We start from the raw sequence: 6915 nt of genomic DNA, 5'->3' as shown, positions 1-6915 counted from the left end.
GGATGTACAGTGCCTTGCAAAAATATTCATCCCCCTTGGCATTTTTCCTATTTTGTTGCATTACAACCTGTAATTTAAATGTTTTTTTATTTGGATTTCATGTAATGGACATACACAAAATAATCCAAATTGGTGAAGTGAAATTTTAAAAATGACTTGTTTAAAGAAAATCTAAAAAAGAAAAACCAGAAAAGTGGTGTGTGCATGTGTATTCACCCCCTTTGCTATGAAGCCCCTAAATAAGGTCTGGTGCAACCAATTACCTTCAGAAGTCACATAATTAGTTAAATAAAGTCCACCTCTGTGCAATCTAAGTGTCACATGATCTGTCACATGATCTCAGTATAAATACACCTGTTCTGAAAGGCCCCAGAGTGCAACACCACTAAGCAAGGGAGACCACCAAGCAAGTGGCACCATGAAGACCAATGAGTTCTCCAAACAGTTTAGGAACAAAGTTGTGGAGATGTACAGATCAGGGTTGGGTTATAAAAAAATATCAGAAACTTTGAACATCCCACAGAGCACAATTAAATCCATTATTAAAAAATTGAAAGAATATGGCACCACAACAAACTTGCCAAGAGAGGGCCGCTTACCAAAACTCACGGACCAGGCAATGAGGGCATTAATCAGAGAGACAACAAAGAGACCAAAGATAACTCTGAAGTAGCTGCAAAGCTCCACAGCAGAGATTGGAGTATCTGTCCATAGGACCACTTTAAGCCATACACTCCACAGAGTTGGGCTTTACGGAAGGGTGGCCAGAAAAAGCAATTTCTTAAAGAAAAAAATAAGCAAACACATTTGGTGTTTGCCAAAAGGCATGTGGGAGACTCCCCAAACATATGGAAGAAGGTACTCTGGTCAAATGAGACTAGAATTTAGGTTTTAACCCATCAAGGAAAACGCTATGTCTGGCGCAATCCCAACACCTCTCATCACCCCGAGAACATCATCCCCACATCAGGGGATGTTTTTCATCGGCAGGGACTGGAAATTAGTCAGAATTTAAGGAATGATGGATGGCGCTAAATACAGGGAAATTCATGAGGGAAACCTGTTTCAGTCTTCCAAAGATTTGAGACTGGGATGGAGGTTCACCTTCCAGCAGGACAATGACCCTAAGCATACTGCTAAAGCAACACTCAAGTAGTTTAAGGGGAAACATTTAAATGTCTTGGAATGGTCTAGTCAAAGCCCAGACCTTAATCCAATTGAGAATCTGTGGTATGACTTAAATATTGCTGTACACCAGCGGAACCCATCCAACTTGAAGGAGCTGGAGCAGTTTTGCCTTGAAGAATGGGCAAAAATCCCAGTGGCTAGATGTGCCAAGCTTATAGAGGCATACCCCAAGAGACTTGCAGCTGTAATTGCTAAAAAGGTGGCTCTACAAGGTATTGACTTTGGGGGTGTGAATAGTTATGCACTCTCAAGTTTCTTGTCTTATTTCTTGTTTGTTTCACAAAAAAATATTTTGCATGTTCAAAGTCGTAGGCAAGTTGTGTAAATCAAATGATACAAACCCCCAAAATCTGTTTTACTTCCATGCTGTAAGGCAACAATACAGGAAAAATGCCAAGGGGATGAATACTTTCGCAAGCCACTGTAAAGAATCTAGCTAGCTAAAGCATTTACTGCAAATTGAATGTACATTTTAAGCTTCCCTTGCTGATATTTGCCATGCAATGCAGATAGATGAAATAATGTAGATAGCTATGTTCTTGCTTATTGTGAAGTGGAGGATAAAAATACCTGTATGCCTATTGATGTGTAGCTAGCTATCTATCAGATCTGTGTATGTACCCAAACATTTGGTATACATTTTAGTTCAGAACCTAGATATGAAACTCAGATATCATAGCCAGTTGTATCAACTTCAAAACAGTCTAAATAACATTAATGAAGCCTATGGATTGAGTAGAATATAATATAACTTTGTGCCATGGATGCAATACCACCCTGCATACCACTGCTGGCTTGCTTCTGAAGCTAAGCAGGGTTGATCCTGGTCAGTCCCTGGATGGGAGACCAGATGCTGCTGGAAGTGGTGTTGGAGGGCCAGTAGGAGGCACTCTTTCCTCTGGTATAAAAAATATCCCAATGCCCCAGGGCAGTGATTGGGGACACTGCCCTGTGTAGGGTGCCGTCTTTCGGATGGGACGTTAAACGGGTGTCCTGACTCTCTGAGGTCATTAAAGATCCCATGGCACTTATCGTAAGAGTAGGGGTGTTAACCCCGGTGTCCTGGCTAAATTCCAAATCTGGCCCTCAAACCATCATGGTCACCTAATAATCCCCAGTTTACAATTGGCTCATTCATCCCCCTCCTCTCCCCTGTAACTATTCCCCAGGTCGTTGCTGCAAATGAGAACGTGTTCTCAGTCAACTTACCTGGTAAAATAACGGTAAAATAAAAAATAAAAATAAATATACATGTAGTTATTACCACGCACGAGATCCCCACATTGTAGCCTGTACATTTAAAATATTCACTGATCATGTACTCTACCTTGGCAAATAAAGTTGCAGTTCAGGTATGAATGTCTTTGAGATTATTTGTCATTCATATCCAATAACAGGAGTATTCCAGTCTTTGTATGATACTGTGTCTGCATGTATGTATTACAATTATACACTTCAACAGTGTTTACCAATCTTGGTCCTGGGACATCAATGGTTACACATTGTAACTAATAGACTAGAAACATGATTTAACTAGTTAAAGGCTGATTTGTAATTCATATATACAGAAATATTTTTTTTTTAAACAGTACACTCTACTTCCTATGCATCATGTAAATACTCTAAAACCGGTTCATCTCAATATCTAAATCCCTTCATCTGCATTGATCTGATAAACAGGATAGGTGTAGTATTTCATCAAATGAGAGACTTAATTTCAACCCGTAGAGAATGTGAAACGCTTCATTGAAAGAAGTTCATTATCCAAGTGTTATAAATACAAGCATTATAAATATTATAATGGTAATATTATAAAAACAAGTTCAATCTGTACTTCAATGCACATCTGTTTGCTTTATAAAAACAAAGGAAGAAAGAGGTGGCAAGAGAGGTGTAAAAGACAAAGGGAAAGAGGTAAGAACATAGGAGCAGGGAAGGCAGCATATGATTAATGAATCACAGTGCGACCCAAATATTCTCTCAGTTCATCACAATTACATAATATTGTCTCTAGTCGGCCCGAAGGTTATCTTAAAAGAGGGTGAGGTGGCGATGATAGGATTTGGGGTTGGCATCCTCTCTCACATCAAAACATATCTGCAGACGAGAGACAGATGGAGAGAGACAGAGAGAGCATATTAAAGCCTTGTGTTTTTATTTTAACATTGTTAGTCATCATAATAATCAGGAGGTGAAATGCAAAACTGACCTTGGATCATTAACTATGGGGCTACTGCATCTCTATCTGTATTTCAATGTAAAGCATCTCTTCAATAATACTTCCTGTTGACCTGACCAAGTGACCTCACCTCTGATCGTGCTGTGCCCTCTATGTAGCCAGTTCAGATGCGGGAGGAGTTCACCGACACAACTGATATAAAGTAGAGGATTTAGGGAGAAGAGGAGAGAGGGATGTAGTGAAGGAGAGGGACCGTTATTGAGAAAATAAGGTAGTTAAAGAGACAGTGTTCAACAGGAATCTGTGTGTGTGGCTGCAGAGTACATTATGCTGAAAAACATGAACGGACACACGAGGACAAATATAGCGTAGTTATAGAAATAATGAAGTGTCTTACTATTCTCCATGGTTGGCCCTCTTGCCTATACTTTGAAGGTGGAAGGAGCCACAGTTATACACCTGAGCCTGCTTACTGCACAACACAATCCATCAATCAGATTGATAAATGAGTGTGTAGGTGTGGGTTATAGGGTGTCTAATTGTTCTACATTTTTTCAATATGGGTGATTTAAAATAGCCTGTTTTGTTTTTGTACAGACATCACACCCTTACCTAAACAGCACCCTCACCTGAGAAGTAGATATCAAAGGGAGAGAAACTGAATTGAATAACTGCAGTTGACATAGCTTAGTAAATGGAAGAATACTCTTATTGCAATGTGAATGGCTCTTAAAAGAGCCTTTGGTTGTGCATAGTGTACTCTATGGTGTTGCCAGGGAACAGCACCCTCTTCTAAGAAGTAGGAGGTGAAGATCTCCAGCACATTGATTGCCTCTCTTGCTGCGTTGTTGTACCCATCCTTGAAACATCCTGCTGAGCAGCAGACTTGTCCTCTGGCACACGGTTGCGAGCTGCAGATCCCCTACTGGTCGTCGTGTCCATCCTCATGAAGTTATGCAGGACACAGGTAGCCTTCACACACCTGAATTCCTTCAGGAGGCAGTTCCAGATGGCCCTGGTCACCCAACCTTGCAGTGCCATACACATTAACTGTAGGCAATCATTTTGAAGGAATCCCCAGTTACAAGGTATCTGTAGGAATATGGAAGACAATGTAATTAGAGTTTTACATCACCAGGTCATTGTGGATTACTAAAGTATAATATCCCTGATGACAAATCATGATAACATTGGATTGATAGATGCATGGGCACACATACAGTTGAAGTCAGAAGTTTACATATACCTTAGCCAAATACATTTAAACTCAGATTTTCACAATTCCTGACATTCAATCCTAGTAAAAATTCCCTGTCTTAGGTCAGTTAGCATCACCATTTTATTTTAAGAATGTGAAATGTAACCTAGTCAGGTTTGTAGGCCTCCTTGCTCACACACGCCTTTTCAGTTCTGCCAAATTTTCTATAGGATTGAGGTCAGGGCTTTGTGATGGCCACTCCAATACCTTGACTTTGTTGTCCTTAAACCATTTTGCCACAACTTTGGAAGTATGCTCGGGGTCATTGTCCATTTGGAAGACCCATTTGCGACCAAGCTTAAACTTCCTGACTGATGTCTTGAGATGTTGCTTCAATATCTCCACATAATTTTCCTACCTCATGATGCCATCTATTTTGTGAAGTGCGCCATTTCCTCCTGCAGCAAAGCACCCCCCCCCCCCCCAACATGATGCTCACACCCCCGTGCTTCACGGTTGGGATGGTGTTATTCGGCATGCAAAGCCACCCCCTTTTTCCTCTAAACATAACGATGGTCATGATGGCCAAACAGTTCTATTTTTGTTTCATCAGACTAGAGGACATTTCTCCAAAAAGTACATATTTGTCCCCATGTACAGTTGCAAACCAAACCATAGTCTGGCTTTTTATGGCAGTTTTGGAGCAGTGGCTTCATCCTTACTGAGCGGCCTTTCAGGTTATGTCGATATAGGACTCGTTTCACTGTGGATATAGATACTTTTGTACCTGTTTCCTCCAGCATCTTCACAAGGTCCTTTGCTGTTGTTCTGGGATTGATTTGCATCTTTCGCACCAAAGTACGTTTATCTCTAGGAGACAGAACGCGTCTTCTTCCTGAGCGGTATGACGGCTGCGTGGTCCCATGGTGTTTATACTTGCATACTATTGTTTGTACAGATGAATGTGGTACCGTCAGATGTTTGGAAATTGCTCCCAAGGACGAACCAGACTTGTGGAGGTCTACAATGTTTTTCCTGAGGTCTTGGCTGATTTTTTTTTCTTCCCATGATGTCAAGCAAAGAGGCACTGAGTTTGAAGGTAGGCCTTGAAATACATCCACAGGTACACCTCCTATTGACTCAAATTATGTCAATTAACCTTTTAGAAGCAGAAGCTTCTAAAACCATGACATAATGTTCTGTAATTTTCCAAGCTGTTTAAAGGCACAGTCAACTTAGTGCATGTACACTTCTGACCCACTGGAATTGTGATACAGTGAATTATAAAGTGAAATAATCTGTCTGTAAACAATTGTTGGAAAAATTGCTTGTGTCAGGCACAAAGTAGATGTCCTAACCAACTTGCCAAAACTATAGTTTGTTAACAAGAAATTTGTGGCGTGGTTGAAAAACGAGTTTTAATGACTCCAACCTAAGTGTATGTGTAACAGTATAAACTTTACGTCGTCCCCTCGCCCCGACACGGGCGCAAACTAGGGACCCTCTGCACACATCAACAACAGTCAACCACGGAGCATCGTTACCCATCGCTCCACAAAATCCGCGGCCCTTGCAGAGCAAGGGGCAACCCTACTTAAAGTCTCAGAGCAAGTGACGTAACTGATTGAAATGCTACTAGCGCGTACCCGCTAACTAGCTAGCCATTTAGCTAACCAGCTAGCTACCTATAAATGCATTTGGAGTTTGTGCACAGGGGAGAATTGGACGAGGTGTACGTCGTCTCATCCCTGCGTGTGTCATTTCTTCCATAAGGCACGCAACCCAGAAACAAAGGCATTTACATAGGGTTTAAATAAAACCAGTTAATTTAGTCAATCTAGCCTGCTTTTTTTCAAGACCTAATGCCTGCAACTTATGTAAAAATAGTATTAGTTAGCTTGTCCACTATAACAACAGGTTCAAGCATAACCAGATCAAATTGCTTTGAAGATAAAACTACTTTCAACGTGCACTAAACCCGTGTCCCTGTGGCTATAGTGACTTCAACTAGCTTTGGCTGCCATCTATTGGAAAGGAATGGTAACTACACTGGGCAGCCAGTTGGCAGAGTCAAAGTAGACTTTAATAATGTATGCCATTTAGCAGACGCCTTTATCTAAAGCAAACTGGGTAGATGGTAGTGGAAATAGATCACAGAAACAGGATGGCAATGTTGATATCATGGATGGTCAGTCCTTGCATCTATAGCTCTGTCTATGAATTTAAGAATAGCTACATTTCTCCAGACCCATCCCTCAGCTTTTTACTGAAAGAGGAACAGGGAGACACTTTGTTATTGCTTTTACTGCAGATTGCTACTTTAAGAAGTTAAAATGCAGATGAAATACAC

At 40.9% G+C, this 6915-nt stretch overlaps 1 long non-coding RNA gene across 1 annotated transcript; it reads right to left on the bottom strand.

Moving 5' to 3' along the window:
• Positions 1-3022: 3022 nt before the first annotated feature.
• LOC129820372 (uncharacterized) lies at positions 3023-4995 on the bottom strand. Its single transcript, XR_008754202.1, has 2 exons — positions 3498-4995; positions 3023-3285 (listed from the first exon to the last, which is right to left on the bottom strand). It is a non-coding gene; the product is annotated as an uncharacterized LOC129820372 (long non-coding RNA).
• Positions 4996-6915: the final 1920 nt, after the last annotated feature.

Source organism: Salvelinus fontinalis, chromosome 22 (genome assembly GCF_029448725.1).
Source record: "Salvelinus fontinalis isolate EN_2023a chromosome 22, ASM2944872v1, whole genome shotgun sequence".
Lineage (NCBI taxonomy): Eukaryota > Metazoa > Chordata > Actinopteri > Salmoniformes > Salmonidae > Salvelinus > Salvelinus fontinalis.
This window is presented reverse-complemented; position numbering and strand designations above follow the sequence as displayed.